The sequence below is a fragment of the Lactuca serriola genome, chromosome 5 (genome assembly GCF_051521515.1).
Source record: "Lactuca serriola cultivar US96UC23 chromosome 5, Lser_US96UC23_V15, whole genome shotgun sequence".
Taxonomy (NCBI): Eukaryota; Viridiplantae; Streptophyta; class Magnoliopsida; order Asterales; family Asteraceae; genus Lactuca; species Lactuca serriola.
Genome location: NC_136412.1, coordinates 179,372,615 through 179,393,042, shown reverse-complemented (window position 1 = coordinate 179,393,042; position 20,428 = coordinate 179,372,615).

The following is a 20,428-nucleotide window of genomic DNA, read 5'->3' as shown; positions in this document are numbered from 1 at the left end:
ACCACCAGTGAATCATCCACCAAATTGAGATTCACTTCTTAAAGGTTGTGGCTTTGTCAGAAAGAAGAGAATACACACTTGAATAGAACTGCCATTGGAACTGCTTCTGTGAAAGCATTAAACACGCCATACAGTGGATGCTATGGAAGAAATTTGATCATCAGTCTGATTACCTTGTTGCATGAAGGATGATCTTCAAAAATGGCTATGAAGTTGTTCAAAGTGATGGAAGGGGTTTGATCCTTGATGGTGGATTCAGAACAAGGTGGGCGAGCAGAGCCGGAAGCTTTTGATTGCTTCCTTGAAACACCAAATTTCACCATTTTTGTTAAAATGGTTTTAGAACTTGCAGAAAATTGTTCGAGCAAGAAGATGGAGAAGAGAAAGAGTTCATCGAAGGATTCAGATATTGTAAAATCTATCTTGGGAGAAATTGGGTGTTTTTTTACCTCCAAAATTCAAAAAACATTGTAATTAATTTACCTACATCTGTTAAAGTTAAACACCTTTGGGTTTTTACCATTATCAGCCACAATTAAATAAATCAAAGATAAAGCATTTTCGGGAAAAGAGGAGCATTTATTGCAACACAGAACCATTATCACACGCCGCCTGAATGTGGGGTTGAAAATTGTTTTAACCGATGTGAAAAATGGGGAAGTGGAAATGGATTTGACAACCAACGACCGGGTGATATCACTGGTTGAGGAAAAGATTTCGTTTATGGGAAAAATGATTCATTTGTTTTTATTTGAAAAAGGAACCTGTCAAAGGAAAGTTATTTGAAACATGACTGAAACTGTCATGTGCGACAAATTGAATGTTTGAAAGATTTTTTTTATTACACTCCATTAAATTGCACACAACGTTATTCACAGCTTTTATGAAGTTATGACTGTAGGATCATTTATTGTAACTGCGGTTGGATTTAGATGACTGCGGTGGTATGCAGTTAGACCGCGGCACCTTTAGCTTAAAGAACACTTGATCATGAAGTTAGAAATAAAAGAAATAGAAGGACCCAAAGAATATATTGGTCCTATATGATTTCGGTATACTAGGTATACTAAAAATAAATATGAGGAATATATTATTCTAGAACCGCAGTGAAGAGAATGCTTCAAGAGTTTTCTATTTTTGAAAATACAAGAAAAAAATCCTTCACACTTGGAGACCATATGAGGTATGTGGTAGCTATCAATTCAAGAAGAATTAAGGGTTTGGATTCATCATTCCTAGCATTTCCAAAAAGCCATTTAATTTTGTAGCATCAAGTTCCTTAGTAAAAACGTCCGCTATTTTGTCGTGAGTGGGAACAAATATGAGTTCGATGCTACCTTTGAGGATGTGATCCTTGATGAAGTAGTACTGTAGTTCAATGTGCTTCATCTTAGATTGATGAATAGGATTATGAGAAATCGCTATAGCACTCTCTAAATCACAGAAAATTGGTAGCCACAACATTTTTTAACCGTAGTCCATGAGTTGAGTCGTCATCCAAATAACTTGGGAACAACAGCTGGCTGCGGCCACATATTCCGCCTCTATGATAGACAACGAGACACAATTCTGCTTCCTTGAAGACCAACTGAGTAGTCTTCCTCCTACGAATTGGCATCCACCTGAAGTACTTTTTCGTTCCAAACGGTATGCTGCACGATCTGCATCCGTGAATGCTTGAAGGCTGAAGTCATTTCCGTAGGGTACCAGAGGCGTAACTCTTTAATTCCCTTTAGATATCTGAGAATTTGCTTGACAGTGGCCAAGTGATATACTTTAGGGTCAGCTTGGTACCGAGCACATAAGCCTGTTGCAAAGACAGTATCCGGTCAACTTGTGGTGAGGTACATCAATGACCCAATCATTCCACATTGAGAATTTGTAATCAACTGATTCTCCGATAGGATCAGCTGAAATCTTGTATCCGAAGGCCATTGGGACTTTAGCTGAGGAACAATTGTCCATTGAGAATTTCTTTAGCACCTTAGTGGTATATTTTTCTTGATGAATGAATATCCTTTGGGAACTTGTTTCACTTGAAGTCCTTGAAAGAAGTTGATCTCTCTATTCATGCTCATTTGGAATTTACTTGTCATGAGCTTTGCAAAATCATTCACCATACCCTGATTTGTTGATCCAAAAATGATATCATGTACATATATTTAAGCATCAAGTGATTACCATTAGCCCTTCTAAATAACATGGGATCAATCACACCTTTTTTGTATTCATACGTGACAAGAAACTCTAAAAGAGTCTCATACAATGTCCTTGGTGTTGGTTTAAGACCGTATACTAGTTTCTTTAGCTTGTAGAAATGTTTTGGAACTTCTAGACGCTCAAATCCTGGAGGTTGTTGCAAGTAAACTTCTTCCATCATTTCTCCATTCAGAAAGGCACTTTTTACATCCATTTGATGTACTTTGACGTTCATGTGTGCCGCATACGCTAAGAAAATGTGTATTGCTTCCATTCTGGCTACATGGGCATATGTTTCATCGTAGTCAACGCCTTCAAGTTGATTGTACCCCTTAGCAAGTAGCCTTGCTTTGTTTCTTACAATCGTACTGGACTCATCAAACTTGTTTTTGTATACCCATCTAGTACTGACGACTATGTGGTCTTTTGGCTTTGGTACCAATTTCCACACTTAGTTCCTTTCAAACTCAGCTAACTCCTCTTACATTATGGTGATCCAATCGGGTTCCATGACTGCTTCTTTTATGGTTCGGGTTCGACTAAGAACATGAAAGCTGCATAGTGGCAGTGGTCCGTTAAATCACTAGAGGATTGAGTTTGTATACATGCATATGGGTTTCCAATGATTTGACCCAGTGGGTGATCCTTCGTCCAAATATGAAGACAAGGTTGTTGGTGATCAGTGGCTGTGGTAGAGGGAATATCTTCAACATCAAAGGATTCTGCAGTTGGAGAAGGTAGTTCCCCCTCGACTTGGGAGCAGCCCGTATCTTGGATTGTAGGTTTTTAAATAGCAGTAGTTGAAGGAGGCTCCCCTTAAGTTAAGGATAGAAGTTCCCCCTTAACCAAAGATGGTTCCCTTGGATTGATAAGTGAGTGATAACCCTTGGATCTGATCTTGTTTCGATGTTCTCAACCTCTTCATCCTCAGAGTCTGAGGAAACATTTGATTGGATTGTGACTCTGTAGGTAGACACCGGAGCTACATCTTCTAGTACTAGAACCTCGATGGTTTCCATTTGAACCGGAGTTGAACTTTCCCACTCAACCGGCAAGGTGGAAGTATTGAGTGGCAAATCTTCAGATAAGTTTGGACCAGATACTTCAGCATGTTGTTGTTAAGCTACCAGAGACACCAGGATTTCGAAGAGATGAGTTGTCTCTACGGGAGCAAAAAGATCATCATAGTAGATTTCAACTATGTTTAGGGGACCGGAAGAGACTAGGATATCACTTTCCAGGATAGCTTTTGCTTCAGTCGACCGATCAGTGTTGCAGACATAATAGTCATCAAAATTGACATCAAAGCTTTCGACTATCAGTCTTGTAAATCGAATGAGGACCCTATAGGCCACTTTATTAGTTGAGTAGCCAAGAAAAATCCTTCATCTGATTTTAGTGTAAATTTGTTAAGGTAATCCTTGTTGTTGATCACAAAACATCTGCACCCAAAAATATGGAAGAATCGGACATTGGGTTTGCGGTTGTTGAGACCCGCATACGAAGTTATGTTAAGACATTTGCAAATGATGCTTTGGTTTTCAACAAAGCATGCAGTTTCCACTGCTTTGGCCCAGAAATAGAGAGAAAGGTTGGCAAAGTTTAACATCGATCTAGCTTCTTCGACCAATGTGCGATTTCTTCTCTCTACTACTCCATTTTGTTGTGGTGTGTAAGGAGATGAAAAGTTGTGACTGATGCCTTTGGAAACCAAGAAACTATTTAAGAGTTGATTAGTGAATTCGATTCCATTGTCACTTCTTATCCTTCTGACTGGTAGCTTGATTTGGAGCTCTATTTCTTTGATAAAGTTGATCATGACCTACGGTGTGTCAGATTTGAGTCTTAGGAAGAACACCCAAGTGGAATGAGTAAAGTCATCAACTATAACCAGAATGTATTTCTTGTGACGAAGATTGGCTACAGTAGATGGACTGCATGGATCAATATGAAGTAGCTCTAAAGGTTCAACGACTGAAGAATCGATAATCAGAGGATGACTTCCCATGGTTTGTTTTCCACACTTACAAGCTGGGTACAACATATCATTATTGTACTTCAAGATTGGAAGACCACGAACTAGTTCTTCGGTGACAAGGTTGTTGATGTATCTGAAGTTGAGCTAAGCTAGTTGGCGTTGCCACAACCAGGTAACTTCGGATACTACTTTTGACAGAAAACACAATTGTGGTTTGCCAATGATCAATGAGACATAAATAGGATCCATTGTCCCTTCAGCTTTGGATTTGATCAAGCAGGTACTTATATCATTCGTCTTTATGTAGCAATAGATGACCAGCTTTACATATTTGGCCCACACTAATCAAGTTATGCTTGAGCCCTTCTACATAAGCAACCTTTTGAATTGACAAATTTCCCGTGGTCAATACACTGTAACCCCTTATGATTCCATTTGCATTATTTCCGAATGTAACATGTCCACCGTTACAGATTGGCCTGAAGTCCCGAAGGTATTCTTATATCCCGGTCATGTGCAAGGAGCAGGCACTATTAGTTAACCACTCATCTTCTTGTTCCTCCTTGCACATTGCCTGAAAAACTAAACGGTTTGTTTAGGCACCCAAACAATTTTGGAGCCCGGGGTCACATGAGAAACTTTCTTACTGGATGTATGCACGTGGGTCTTAGGAACAGATTTTGTGTCAATTTTAAGACCTAGTCCTGGATGTTTCGTAACTTTTGGAATGTTAGGAGGTTGGATTGGACAAGATGTTTTTGGCAGATAAAATCCAAAGGAAACATTTTTATCGTTTATCCAAACACCTTACTTGGTCAATGGTCCGGAGGGTGCGGTTGAAGACTTGTGACTAGTCCATGGGTGAGATTTGACTGCAGTGCCTTTAGGATTTGAAAATTTTTTGGCTTGTGAATAGGTCCTAGGTTTTGACCGTATGACAAATTGATGTCATTTTGAAGGTTCAGGAGTTGGTAGAATACCTTTCCACTTTGGATTGTTTAAGGAATATTTTTTAAAAGACATGACTTTCTTTTGGAGTTTTGCAGGAGTGTTTGAAAAGGTTTTTGTCACTGTACATTCCTTTTTGTTTGATCCCATTATTAGCTATTTTTTCAATTACTTCAGACTCATTAAAAAGCTTTTCTATTAATTGATTCAAATGTACAATTTCTTTATCGGCAAAATCCCTTTGATTTAAAGAAATATTTAACTGAGTTTCATTCAACATCCTAGCATCTTCTTCTAACAACAGATCCTTTTCTAGCAAGGCAACCTTAAGTCTCTTATCCTCAAGTCTTCCTCTCACGTGATATAGCTCGTGGGACGCTATATTCTTTTCACCTAGTGCTTTGGTGTAGTCTGAAAGGACAGCGGCATACGTGTCATTAAGTCTAAGTAAGATTCACAATCATGTATATTGAAATTATAAGAATGGGTCATATTCTTACCTGTTCGACGATGCTGAGGGTGCCATCTTTGGCCATGTAGTAGTAATTCCTCTCCAACTTTGTCAATATTTCCTATTCAGTAGCTATAACCATTCAGATCTTCCCTTTTCCCTTGATGTTGTCAAAATCTTCATCTTCATGTCTGGATGACCATACTTGATGATCCCTCTTCACTTGAGCAACATATGCTCTTGCCTTTTCCTTTTCTTCCATCTCTTGGGCCATTCTAAGATAGAATGTCTTGTCCTTAACCATATTTTCTTTGCAATCTTTGGCAAAGTGATTTTCTTTATGGCACTTGTGGCAGATAATGATTTCACTTTTCTCTTCAGTTAAGGTACTGGAGTCTGATGGTTTGTTGGCTACGGGACTAATCCTAGCAAGGATTTCGAATGGTCCTATGTACCTTGAATTTAGCTTTCCACGCTTTCCAAAGCGTATCATGCCTTTCCAGGGTGAGACCTTCAGCAGAACACGGTCTCCGACCTGGAACTCCAAAGGTTTTCGTTGTTTATCGGCGTAGCTCTTTTGTCGGTCTCGTGAGGCTTTCAGTCATTCCCGGATTTGTATGATCTTTTCTGTGGTTTCACGGATGATCTCTAGGCCTGTGAGAGTGTTGTCGGGGACTTGTCCCTTGGCTAGCTGCATGTCTCCCACCTCAGCCTAGCACAGAGGGTATCTGTACTTACGTCCATAGAGGGATTCAAACGGCGCAACCTTGATGCTAGTATGATAACTATTGTTGTAAGAAAATTTGACAAAGGGCAAATGGGTGTCCGACGACTTACCGAAGTCGATGACACATGCTCGCAAAATGTCCTCCAAGGATGGATGGTTCTCTCACTCTGCCCATCTGTCTAAGGATAGTAAGCTGTACTCATGTCCAGCTTAGTTACAATAGCTTTCTGTAGGGACTGCCAAAATCTTGAGGTGAACTTGCTATCTCGATCGGAGATAATAGATACAGGCACATCGTGCAGTCGAACTATTTCTTGGATGTAGATTCGTATGAGCCGTTCCATTTTGAATGTTTCTTTTATTGGCAGGAAGTGGGTGGATTTGGTCAACGGTCGACTATTACACAGATGGTGTCATATCCACTCGGAGATTTGGGTAATTTGGTGATAAAATCCATGGTAATCCTCTCCCACTTCTACTTAGGTGTCTCTGGCTGCTGAAGCAAACCTGGGGGCTTCTGATATTCGACCTTCACCTTGGCGCAAGTCATACACTTGCCCACGAAGGTAGCGATCTCTCCTTTCATGTCTGGCCACCAATATAGTTTCTTGAGATCAAGGTACATCTTGTCCGAACCTGGGTGAACGGAGTATCTGGTCCTGTGAGATTCGTTCATGACAACCTCTATGTGTAACCACCGAACTTTGGGGTCCAGATTCGGTTCATGAGATACTAGACTTCGTCTCCCTTGATCTCTAAGTTCTTTTCCATTCCCCTCAAGGCCTCACTCGGCACGTTTTCTGGTTTTAAGGCTTCCAACTGAGTCTCTCTTATTTGTGTGGATAAGTGGGAATGGATGGTCATTGTCAGTGCCTTCACTCTACGACCTAAGCATTCTTTTCGGCTAAGGGCATCCACCACCACATTGGCCTTTCCGGGATGGTAGTGTATTTCACACTCATAATCGTTGCGTAGTTCTACCCATCTCCGTTGTCTCATATTCAACTCCTTCTAATCGAAGATGTGCTGCAGGCTCTTATGGTCAGTGAAGATTGTGAACTTGGTTTCGTAAAGTTAATGTCTCCATATCTTCAATGCGAAAACTACTACTCCCAACTCTAAGTTTTGAGTTGTGTAGTTGACTTCGTGTTCTTCCAGCTGTCTTGAGGCATAGGCGATAACCTTTCCCTGCTGCATAAGCAAACAGCCTAAACCCTAGCTGGATGCATCGCAGTAGACAACAAAGTCCTCCGTCCCTTTGGGCAGAGACAGGATAGGTGCGCTGCATAGGGCCTACTTCAATGTTTGGAACGCAGTGTCTTCTTTTTCACTCCAACAAAAGGGTACAACTTTCTGGGTCAGAGTGGTTAGGGGTTTGACAATTCGGGAGAAATTCTAGATAAACCTGCGATAATAACCAGCGAGGCCCAAGAATTGACGAATTTCTGTGGGCATCTTCAATGCTGACCAGTTCTCTATTGCTTTGATTTTGGAGGGGTCCACGTGTATGCCTTCCCCGCTTACCATGTGACCTAGGAAAGTTACTTTTCGAATCCAGAATTCGCACTTGGAAAATTTCGCGTATAGCTTCTCCACTCTTAGAGTTTCCAGTACTAATCTCAAGTGTTGTTTGTGATCTTCCTCATTTCTGGAGTAAACAAGTATATCGTCGATGAACACAATAACAAACTTGTCCAGAAAAGAACGGCACACCCGATTGATCAGGTCCATGAATACCGCTGGTGTGTTGGTTAGACCGAAAGGCATTACTACGAACTCGTAGTGACCATATCGAGTCTGGAATGTTGTTTTAGGAACATCACTCTCGTGGACTCGCAGTTGATGGTACCCTAATTTTAGGTCTATTTTCGAGAAGTAGTTGGCTCCTTGAAGTTGATCGAAGAGGTCGTCGATTCGAGGAAGAGGGTAACAGTTTTTCACGGTGAGCTTGTTCAATTCGCGGTAGTCAATGCACATCTGAAAAGATCCATCCTTCTTTTTCAAAAATAAAATCCGCACTCCCTAGGGTGAGGAACTCGGTCTGATGAATCCTTTGCTTAGCAGTTCATTGAGCTGACTGGATAACTCCTCCATTTCTCCTGGCGCTAGGCGGTATGGGGATTTAGCTACGGGGGTAGCTCCGGGGAATAAGTCGATGCGAAACTCAACTTGGCGCTCAGGAGGAATTCCAGGAAGCTCTTCAGGAAAGACATCATGAAAGTTGCATACTTCGGGGATGCTCTCGAGGTCCTTAACTTCCTGCTTCTCATTAACAACATGGGCTAGGAATGCATGACACTCCTTTCGCAGAAGTTTCTTGGCTTTGATGCATCAAATGATGCGAAGGTTTGAGCTGAGTTTATCACCATAGATCCTGAGGGTTTCTCCAGAGGGAAGATTGCGATGGATAGCTTTTTCGTAACAAAGGATATCGGCACAATTGGGGCTCAACCAATCCATGCCAATGATAACATCGAAGCTTTTTATGGAAAGTGGCATAAGGTCGATGGGAAATGATTGATCATTTAGAGTAAGGGTATAGCCGATGAATATGTTGTTAGTGCTCTCTTTCTAACCGTTAGCCATCTCGAAGGTAAATGTTTCGGTTAAAGGTTAGGATTTATGTTTGAGAAGATGCTTGAATGCATGAATAACAAAACTTATCTCCGCACCATAATCGAAAAGAATGCATTCATAAGAGTTGTCGAGGAGGAACATATCCGTAACAACGGTAGCGTCGGAAACTGCCTCCTCTTGCCCTATCGATAGTACTCTCCTTGTGTTGTCGGTTGTTGTTGCCTTGGGGCAGTTTCTCTTGTAGTGTCTGACCTCACCACAGCCATAACATGCTTGACCGACACCTGCTTCGGATACCTGATTGGTTGGTTTGACTGGTGTTCTGCAGCCTCGATCTGTGTGACCCTTCTTGCCACAGTTGATGCAGAGCATTTCACGGCATGGGCCGGATATGTGATGATGATAGCTACACTTGCTGCACCAAGGGAGGGTACCGATATATCTACTCGTAAGTGCTTGAGTTGTAGGAGCTGCGGCAGGAGTAGTGGCAGCGTGAACTCCCACCGTATGTTGTTTCTTGGAGGGATCTTGTGAAGAATGGCCCTTTCGTTGTTTCCGGAACTTTCTCTTCTCGCCACTCCCTTTCGCTGGTTCGGGAGTGACTGTCACTTTATCTAGATCAACCTCGTGATCTATGAGAGTCTGCGCCAGACACTTGGCGCTATCAAAAGTGATTGGCCTGGCAGCCAAGACATTCCCTTGAATTAGGGGCATCAATCCCCAAATGTATCGCTCTATCTTCTTGCTTTCCGGGGTGACCATTCCCAGGCAAAGAAGTGATAGGTCTTCAATGCTCTGTTGGTGAAAGTGCAAGCGGCAAATTTCACCTTGTTGGCTTCAGAACAAGAGCAAATTTCGAAGATAGACTCGATCTTCTCAAACCATCAGGTCAGGGCAATAACACCTCTGTTGCCGTCAAAAGATGTGGGTTTTACATTCATGAAGTCTTTATAGGAGCACTCCTTCTGATGCCCTTGACTAACTTCACGATTTTGGGAATGAATACCACTCCCGAAACCACCAGGATTTATCTGTGACAAAGCGGCAGTAACAGTTGCCTGGAACATAGCAGGATCGAACTGAGGAGGTGGTGGTGGTGTTGGATCCGTCGAGGAATTGTTGTTCTTTTTGTTGGATCTTTTCTTTGGAGGCATCTTGTTCTATATCAAGAAGAAGAAGATGGTAAGCCTCTTGCACTTTAGAATCGAGAGATATGAAACAAGGTATATCTCTAACCGATAGATAAAGTGTTCTACTAAGTGACAAACAAGAAGGAGTTACTAAAACAAGTAAACTATCGCTAAGAAAGAATGAGTAGCAACACTTTGAATGAATTTATGCAATGTATTCAACTCTGACTTGTTGCAACACCACAGTCACTCCCAAGCACATGTTGGTCATGTCTCGAATGAATATAGTTGATCAGGCTATATTGACCCTAGACCATATTTTGTTTTTGTTCTACTAATGATATTGTTTCTGGTATGTAGGTATACTTGTATACTTTTTGTAAAATACTTATATTTTAAAAGTATACTTTGAGTTCATAGTGCTTCGGCCCTTAGTGTTTATATTTTCATACTATGTATGGTTTGGTATACTTAGTTCACTATAAACAATAGCTCTGATACCAATCTGTCACACCCCGAACCGTCAGAAATAACGGCGGAAACGTCCGAGGGTGGGCGACGTCATGCGTAGTATCACAACAATCGTATCATAGCAATCAAAGTAAACACAACCATTACATTACAATAAGAATATTTACATTGATTTGAAAACATAGTATGTGTACATCAAAAGAAACAAAAGATAAAGACGAGACTCCAAAATGCTCCGTCTTCTCCAAAAGCTAGCAAAGGTACCTGTCTATCGTTGCCCTAAGAATACAAGCGGTTTTGAAAACGTATCAGCATAAAGCTGGTGTGTTCATAATCATGTTTTTGTATTGAAAACTAGTCACTGAATTTGTACAAATGGTTTCTTTTCATTATAAGTAAAATGTCGATTGTATCGAAAACCATTGTTATCAAGTTCTAAAATATGTATGCATGCTTTCCAAGAAAATCCAATATTTTCTAACATGTTTGTTGATTACTGTATGAAAAGTATGTTCCGTTTGAAAAACGTGGCTACCACCAGTATGTAGTGTATGTTCTATTTTGAAAACCCTGGCTACCACCAGTATGTAGTGTATGATCGGTTCAAAAAGCCTGGCTACCACCAGTATGTATAGTAGTTTTATTACTCAAATAAAACCAAGAGTTGGATCCCTGGAATACCCTCTAGTAAGTAGATAGATAGTTTCATTAATTAAAATAAAACTATTGAAGAAATAAATCCCGAAAAAAAGGTTAGTTGATACTATTGTGAGTTCGTATAACCATTCTAATATGACTGATGACCTCCTTGACGTTTCTTCAGGCGTCGTACGATTACAAAATTTGTCACCCTACGCGGGCCTGCCTAACTGTAGCTAACAGTTCAGGTGTGGGATTGTCGGTCCAGAATAGATCTATTCACAAATTTCACGATCTCCCTCTAGGAGACTCTGGTTATACTAAAGGTGAGGATTTACTGGTACCCCGAGGGGAATAACGAAGATACGTCTCACAATCCTGTATTAACTAGTTTACGTGTCGTTTGGTTGTTCTCGTGTTCGAAATCATTTGTAACGGTGTAGAGTATAAATAATTATACGCAAAATAATTATTTAGTAAGATACTCTAGTTTTCTGTGCATAGTAATGGATAAACTAAATCTGTCATAGTTTATGTGTTTGACTTTATATGTAGATTGAATCTGTAAAACCGGTAATGAATTCCCCAAACTATACCTATTATAGTTTGACTGGTAAGTTGTGTTCGTATACTATTCTGAAAAACGATGCAATTATGTTTAGAAAACGTCCCTTATGCTCCGCATATTACAAAAGGGTTAAGGTATCTAAATGTTTGATGTAAAATAGTTGTAATTGCATCAGTTTTTAAGTTGTGAAAACCTTTATGTGTGGCTTGGATTCCCCCCTAAAAACGTTTTAAAATCTAGACAAAACTTCAAAAATGGTCCCTATGGTTTCCAAAAATATCAAGTTTACTCCCTAAGTTCAAAAAACCTGACAGATGGTCCTTGTGGTTTCAAAACTTTTAACAAATGGTCCTTTGCGCTAACACCGTTAGCTTTTGACCGTTAAGTGAAGGGCATTTCTGTCTTTTCACTATTACAGGGACCATTTTTGAATTTTTTCCCTTATTTAAAAAAAAGAAAAAAAATTATTATTTAATATAGAAAAGGTCTCTCTCTCTCTCTCTCTCCATTTGCATCTTCACTTGCTTCCTCGAACAATCAAAATCCAATTCCTTAAACAACTCATTCCACTCTTGGATACCCATAAAAATACTTCTTCAACTATATATTATCATCAAAGATTTCAGTTTTTCAATCAACAACTGAAAGGAGGAATCAGAGCCCTTAAGTAGGGTGAATTTTCCTCTTGAAAAATGCTTAGTATCTTCAACAAAAACCTCCGGCGACTCTGGTCAAAGTTCCGGTGGCCGGTGCGCCACCATTCAAAACCGAAAGTCATTATCAAAAGGTTCGGGAAATTGAATTCCAGAACTCAAGATATATCAAACACAAATGGGTCAGCCACAATTCATCCAAATAATCATTTGGGGAAATCAGGAACCCCAATCTGAATAGCAACTTTTAATGTCGTTTTGTTCTCCATGGCACCAGCAGTTCCAGAGTTGACTGAAAAAGCTTTGACTATGGCGAAGACGAACAAGATTACAGTAGTACAAGCTTTGACTATGGCGAAGACGAACAAGATTATAGTAGTAAGGTACCATTAAATTGCTCTGTTTCTTAAACTAATTCAAGATCAAAATCAATGATTGATTGTCCCAAAAGTATATTAAAGCAATCACCATTGCATTCAAGCAGCTCCATGAGCAGTTCAGAAATTGTATCAGAACAGCAGAAATTCGCAAAATCAAATTTAAGAGTTTCAATCAATTTACCCGACAACGAGATCTCACTGAAGCGAAGTAGGCAGTTAAGCTTCGCCATAGACAAAACGGAAGAAGGCCCGAGTTCAAAAACTATTAATTCAAAGGGTATAAGTAGGATTTTTAAAGGGAATGGTGTTTTAAGATCACAAAATAGTTTTTTCAAAAGAATCTGAAAATCAAAGGGGGAAAGGTTATAGGTCAACAAAAACTATTCTTGAAGTTTTGAAAGAATTGGATGCATATATATTAGCTTTACAGGATGTTAAAGCAGAAGAGAGAGAGAGAGAGAGAGAGAGAGAGAGAGAGAGAGAGAGGGAGAGAGAGGAGAGAGAGAGAGAGAGAGAGAGAGGAGAGAGAAGAGAGAGAGACCTTTTCTATATTAAATAATATTTTTTTTCTTTTTCTTAAATAAGGGCAAAACTTCAAAAATCGTCCCTGTAATAGTGAAAAGACAGAAATGACCTTCACTTAACGGTCAAAAGCTAACGGAGTTAGCGAAAATGACCATTTGTTAAAAGTTTTGAAACCATAAGGACCATCTGTGAGGTTTTTTGAACTTAGGGACTAAACCTGATATTTTTGGAAACCACAGGGACCATTTTTGAAGTTTTGTCTAAAATCTATAAAAGCGTAGGGGTATGAACTCACTGTTTAACATTGGGTTCGTGTGTCAATCAAAAGGAGTTGTTGGGTGTCAGACGATGTCTCGGACACAAACGGATCATATTTAACATACAAAGGCACATATATGTATTAGATGAGGATATAACACTATTTTTTATAGAAGGAAACCACCTTGGGGACTAGGAAACACTTGAAACTAAGTGTTAGAATCACACGCGATTGAAGGTGGGAAGTTTGTGGCCGTAATCAGGAGTGTATGGTCATGAGTTTGCGGCCCAACATGGTTTACGGCCCAAGTGTTTGCGGTCCATGAGTTTACGGTCCAAGGGTTTACGACCCTAAACACTTGGTGAGAGGTGAGATTTTCGATGTTTCAATGTTCGTTCTGGCCTCTTGGAATTTTTCTAAGCCTTGAGCATGGCTCAAAATAGGGTTTAAAGGCCAATAATCGACCAAAAATGGATTTTACGGCCATTGAAGGGTGTACGGCCGTACATATGGGTTTACGGCCGTAAACCCATTTCATGTTCATGATTTGGGTTGATTTTTAGGTGAAAAACCAATGATTTCTTGTAGATATCAAGCATAGATGATAGTTACTTACTGTAAGAGGCTTCAAATGAGGTTTTCAGTCACCAAGAACTAGTGTGTGTTCTTGGTGTTCTTGGTGAAAGAGAAGATCTAGAACAAGATGAAGTTTATGAGATGAAACATGGATTCATCAATAGAAAATGAATTAAAACACAATCAAAGTGAAGAATCACTTACATTTTTTATGGTTCTTGATCAAACTCGAAATTGTAGAAAGAGAGTAGATAGAGAAAGTCCTTAGAGTGTGTAAAGGATGAAATGAAGGCCACTCATCCCTTATATAGGGGTGATTTTACGGCCAAGGGAACGGGTGGGGGTGTACGGCCATAAACCCGAATTTGCGTCCGTACACTCTTCTTGAAGGGGTGTTTCGTCCGGATGCTATGCTTTGACTTGGAAAAACTCGTTCTTGGACCAAAACTTCGATTGCATTGAGTTTAGAATTATTTAATTAGACCCGAGAAGCTGACGGAAAATTTAATAAAAATTAAATTTTATTAACGGTGGCGGGTTAAAATAATGGAATAAAATTCGGGTTGTCACAGATATGAGTACTGTGGAGTTTTGACCCATGGGGTTTCAGTTATCAGGGCAAGTGGTCCGCCCAGTTCAGCACAATTGATTCTTGTGCCTGAAGTTTTCCATAAAGTTTGAACAAGGAAAATGTATGGATCTTTCTATCTCCTTGTACAATCATCTTTGCGGTAGACCAATCTCTTCCCAAACCGTTGATAAAATGTAGGTTTGTTTCATGATTGCTTCAAACTGTACTGAAATTTGATAACTTCGTGATGATGAGATTGAATCGTTTGAACAAGTCATCAACACTTCACTAGGAAGAGCTTTAAAATTGTTAAACTCATTGAGTGTTGTGGTTAGTTTCTTATGTTGATCTTGTTCAGATCCTTGATAGAGATTCTTGAGCACATCCCAAATCTCCTTAGCAGATTTCTAGTTGATGAAGATGTCAAAGTTATCTAGAGCCACACCGCAAGAGATTTCATGGAAGGCTATGGCATCATTTTCCATTTTGTCAAGATCATCTTTGGTTAGTTGATTCATTGCAGCTGGACCTCCACCTAGTCTGGCTTGAGTACCATCTTCTTGAACAAGAGTAAGAATAGGGACATGGGTTCCTTCTTCCACAGATCTTCGCACATCTCTTCCGAGCCTCTTAATATACCTCTCTATTCTTTGAGACCACTTGTGGTATTCATTTGCAACAAGTACTGGTGCAATGTTTAAGCCTCCAATACTGTTGGAAATGTTCAATGATAAAGCTTGTCCACCTTTCCTTTGTTGTGTTTTTTTTATGAATTAGTTTTAGTGGTATAGAAGGCTTTTCAAAATCAGAGTTGTTTTTTGTTTAAAAAGCAACCACTTTGGCTCCGATACCAATTGTTGAGAGAAAAACATTTGAGAAACACTTGAACAAACGTTAGTACAAGATAATAGTTTTGGAATAAGTTAATCTCAAAGGATCAAATTAGCTCAAAAATAATAAGTTAGAAAGGTTAGATAGTTGTAGAAATTTAAAGGAAATGTAAATGACACCAAGTTATATCAAGTAAACATCAAACTGATTCATAACAAGGTTTGCATTCAAACACGAGTTAGTAAGTGTGAACAGTTTAAGATGAAGAGGATCTCAGATATTAGATAAGATAGAGATATGGAAAATGATCTTTGTATTTCAGTGAAAGTTCAAAACAGCATAAAAGTGATGTGTAAATACATGAAGAAGGGAGTCTCTATTTATCGAGTCTCACAAAGTTGCATCTGAAATAAAAAAACTAATATTCTACTGAATTAAGTGACCATGCAAGGTTCACTAGATAAAGTAAGGCTAATACACTAAGTCAGTTAACAAAAGTCTTCATCAATCTTCATTGCGGTAGTGATTGCAGATCACTACGGTTTTTAAACCAACTTCTTCAACTTTGACTGCGGTAGACACACTTCAATTGTGGTAGCCATTCCAACTGCGATTGACAGAAAATAGATTGTGATCCGTAAAGTTAAAGAGGGTCACTTTATATATCAACGTTTATAGAACAAAAGTTATTAAAATTGTTGTATATTGTGTTGTAGGGGTAAAAGATATGCTTGGAATGAAAAGGAAGTTGGAAGCCGGACACTGGAAGCTAGAAGTTATAATGAAGATTTAAAAAAGAAGAAAAAATGCACTCTCCACGTGGTGGTGACTTTCCCACGATGTGACAATTTGGACTTTCCCGGTTGATTAAGGAGACTTTTTGAATACGAGGTAACAACAAAGACCACGACGTGGTGATCTGTGTTTTGGGAAACTATAAATACATGTCACTCTCCTCCGAAATCAGAACTTTCCTTGGAAGCAACTATCGATTTTTGAAGCCCAAGTATCTGATTTAAAGCTTGGAGGTGAAGAAGTCGATTATAGCTTGGGAATTAGGAGCATTAAGGCAATACAACTCTAAAATTAAAACTTTCTACCTAGGTTTAATCATGTCTATTACACTGAAATTCATTTTTATGTGTTAGATTGATGAAATCATGGGCTAGAACCTTATGACTTTCGTTTAGTGTAGGGTTGCTTGACTCATTATGGTTTGGATTTAGTTTTATTGGTTATTTGTTGATTTAGCTTATTAAAGAACCTCCCATGCTTATGATAAATGCTTTCTCTATTTATTGCTAAATTTAATTTAGTTTGCATGACCACCTTTCTTAATAGAATTTGAATCTTATGATATTGTGAATTGCAAAATTGTAGGACTAGAGTTTTGAATAAAACCTAGGGTTAAAAAGAAAAGTGGGTAAATAATCATACGAGCTAATATATGACGACCAATCAAATATTAAATTGAGCTAAAAAATCAATTTAATCAATTCGTTATAAGTCTAAATTAACTCAAGCAGAACACTAGTAAACTTGTTAGTTTTTCCGTCTGATTACCAATTGAATGACTTGTTTGCTAAAGGATTAGTATTAATGAACATTAATCTAGTCATTTAAGGAATCCGTAATAAATGAAACAATAATCTATTGCACTTCCATAAATCAACCATAATAGAAAGTAAATCTGAACCTAAATGAAAGTCTCTCAATTACCATGTTTTAAATCATCTTTTTTTTTCTTACTTTTAGTTTAATAATTGCCTTAATAGTTGATAGTTAGTTAGTTTAGTTTGTAAAGTTTCTAGTCTTGTAAAACTAGAGAAACGCCTTTTCTAAATTTATTAGTAATTTAGTTAGTAGTAGATAAAAATTAGCTAAAATACCATTCCCTATGTTCGATACCTGTCTATTGTGTTATACTATTTTCCACAAGGTACACTGCCTAGGTTAATAATTAGTCACACGTGTCAAGTTTTTGGTGTCGTTTCTGGGGAACAGTCCATTTTTAGTTATTTTGAATCTGCTATTTTATTAGGTTTCTCTTCCTATTTTCTTTATAATTTTCAATTTTAGTATTTATGCTATTTTGCTTACCACGTTGTGGTGTCGTAACAGATTAATTTTAGTTTTTGTTTTTGTTATTTTTTACATGTTTTATTTGTTTTTGCTACAGTAGTTTATAACTCATGGATCAAATACACCTTTGATTCCTCCACTTGAAGACCCGGAGTCAACTTTTATAAAATGACGGATATGACCGTAGGAGAATCAAACACACCAAAAAATCACCTTTGAAGAATCTCAAATTGGTTTTTAGTAAGAAGAAGGGAAAGCAAGTAGGGGAATTCAGCAAAACCCTAAAAGACGAAGGAATTGAGAACAATCCTATGAAAGAGGACGTTGATTATGAAACAGACAAGGAAGAAAGCGAACCCGGATCATAAAAATAAAATGAATAAGACAACGAACACAACAACATCATGGCGGACATTGCTGGCATTTCAATGGAGCATACAAGAAAAGAATTTGTGACAACACCAGACCGGGTCTTGTGCAACCCACCATTCCAGCTACTGCCATATTTAAACTCAAAGGACACATCCTTTCCACGCTAAAAGAGATCCCATTCACTGGAAAAGACCATGAAGTTGCATACAAACATCTTAATGAATTCAATGAAATCGCCAACTACTTCAACATCCTGAATGCTCCACGCAAAACGGTGTTATTGAGAAGGCTTTCGGTCACTTTCAAAGGAGCTACCAAGGACGTATTGAATACATTACCACCAGGTGCAATAACTACATGGGCAAAGATGCATAAAGAATTTTTAGAACAATTTTGCCCTCCATCGATGGTGGCTAAACTTAAAAAGGTCATAGCTAACTTTAATGGGTGAGTCGCTATATGAAGCATGGGAGCACTACAAGGGATTACTTCATAATTGCCCCCAAAACAATCTAAATGTGCAGCAAGAAGTATCAATCTTCTATGATGGGGTAAATGTCACGACAAGGCAACTCCTTGATTCTCAAGGACCATTAACAAAGAAGAATCCCAATGAAATTAAGGAGATTATTGAGGAATTCGCTAAACATTCAAGAGAATACCATAACCCAAGGAATGATGTAGCATGGGGATCAGAAAATTCAGCTTCAGAGGACATGTCTGAAGTCTTAGCAATGTTGCATAACATGGATAAAAGAATGACTAAGATGGATCAAACAATGCATGTTATACGAGTGGGGTGTGAAAACTATAATGGGGCACATTTAAAACAAATTTGATCTTGATGAAAATGGAAACCGAAAGGTTAAAGATTTCTACTCGAGCGGTGATCGATATGATGAAGATTAGAGAAAGCCCAAGAAGAATTGGTTACCTTATGATGAGTACAAGAAATCCAAGGAAGATAAGTATGAACAAAAAGGAAGAGGCTTTTACCAGAGAGAGGAACCAACTCCTGAAAAGAAACCCGGTTTTGAGTCGATGCTTACCTGTTTTCAGCCGTATCCGAGAAAAGGCACAAGGAAATCGAAGCAGCAATTAGAGAATAGAAAGCTCTAATGAAATATCAACAAGTTTTAATAAGAAACCAGCAAGCTTTAATACTCAACATCGAAAAACAACTTAGGAAACTAGCTAAGCAATTTAATAAAAGATCATGAGGCAGACTTCCAAGAAACACCGAACAAAACCTGAAGGGAGCTCACATCCAAGATATAGCAACTAGAAGTAGGAAACTTGTTACCCATCTAACTCCCATTTATATAAACAACCCGGATGTTAAGAAGGAAATTCAAGAAGAAAGTCTAAGAAAGGAGTCTGAACAGTCACCACGATGTGCGGTAATACCATGACGTGGCAGGAATCTGAAAAGGAAAATGTTGATCATGTTAAGCCATACCATCCACCGCTGCCCTTTCCAAGTAGATCAAGACAAGAGAAGAATGTTGAAGACTACCTGAAGTTCTTTTGATCATTAGCTCAAATGCCAAAATATGCTAAGTTTCTCAAAGACCTCTTAACTAACCAAAACAAGATGGAAGGAATGTCTTAGGTGGTACTTAATGAAAGATGTTCAACTGGAATGTGTAATATGCTACCAAAGAAGATGGGTGATCCGCGAGGCTTAACACTTCTGTGTCAATTTGGAAATCTAGCAACTAGGCACACTCTTGCCGACTTGGGAGCAAGTGTTAACTTGATGCCTTTTTGTTCTTCAAGAAGCTTGATCTCCCTAAAGCAAGACCAGTCTGTATGTTCATCTATTTGGCAAACAAGATAATGACCTTTCCAAGAGGAATATGTGAAGATTTATTAGTGAAAGTTGACAAGTTTGTTTTTCCTGCAGATTTTATTATTTTAGATATGGAGAAAGATGAACAAGTCCCAATCATTCTTTGTCACACCCCAAAACCAAGAACGGCGGAAATGTTCCGGGGTGGAGGACGTCATGTGAAGTATCATAACAATGTAAAGTAGTAAACAAGCAACAACATCATCCATTGAATTAACAATAAAGTTTTAATACATGTGTGTTCTTTCTTAATGTACAACAATAAAAATGAATAATCAAAATAAGACGAGTCTTGTCTGTGCTCCGTCTTATCAAAACCTGGCCATCGTACCTGTCTAACTAATGACCTGAGAATACAAGTTATTTTGAAAGTGAGTATCAGCCTAAAGCTGGTGAATTCATAAGTATTTAAGTGTCATTGTCTTGTTGTGGAATGTTGTTATGAATGTCATGTAAATCTTTAAATGGAACAGTTGATATAAGTATGAAATGTAGTCTTCTACCAAGACCCGAATGTTTTTGTAAGTAAAAATGATAGATTTTCCTTCTTTTTGACTATTACAAACAGTAATTAGTCTAACTCATCGTTTATGTGAATGTATCACAAAATCAAGTAAAATAGGAAAAAGATATGATAGT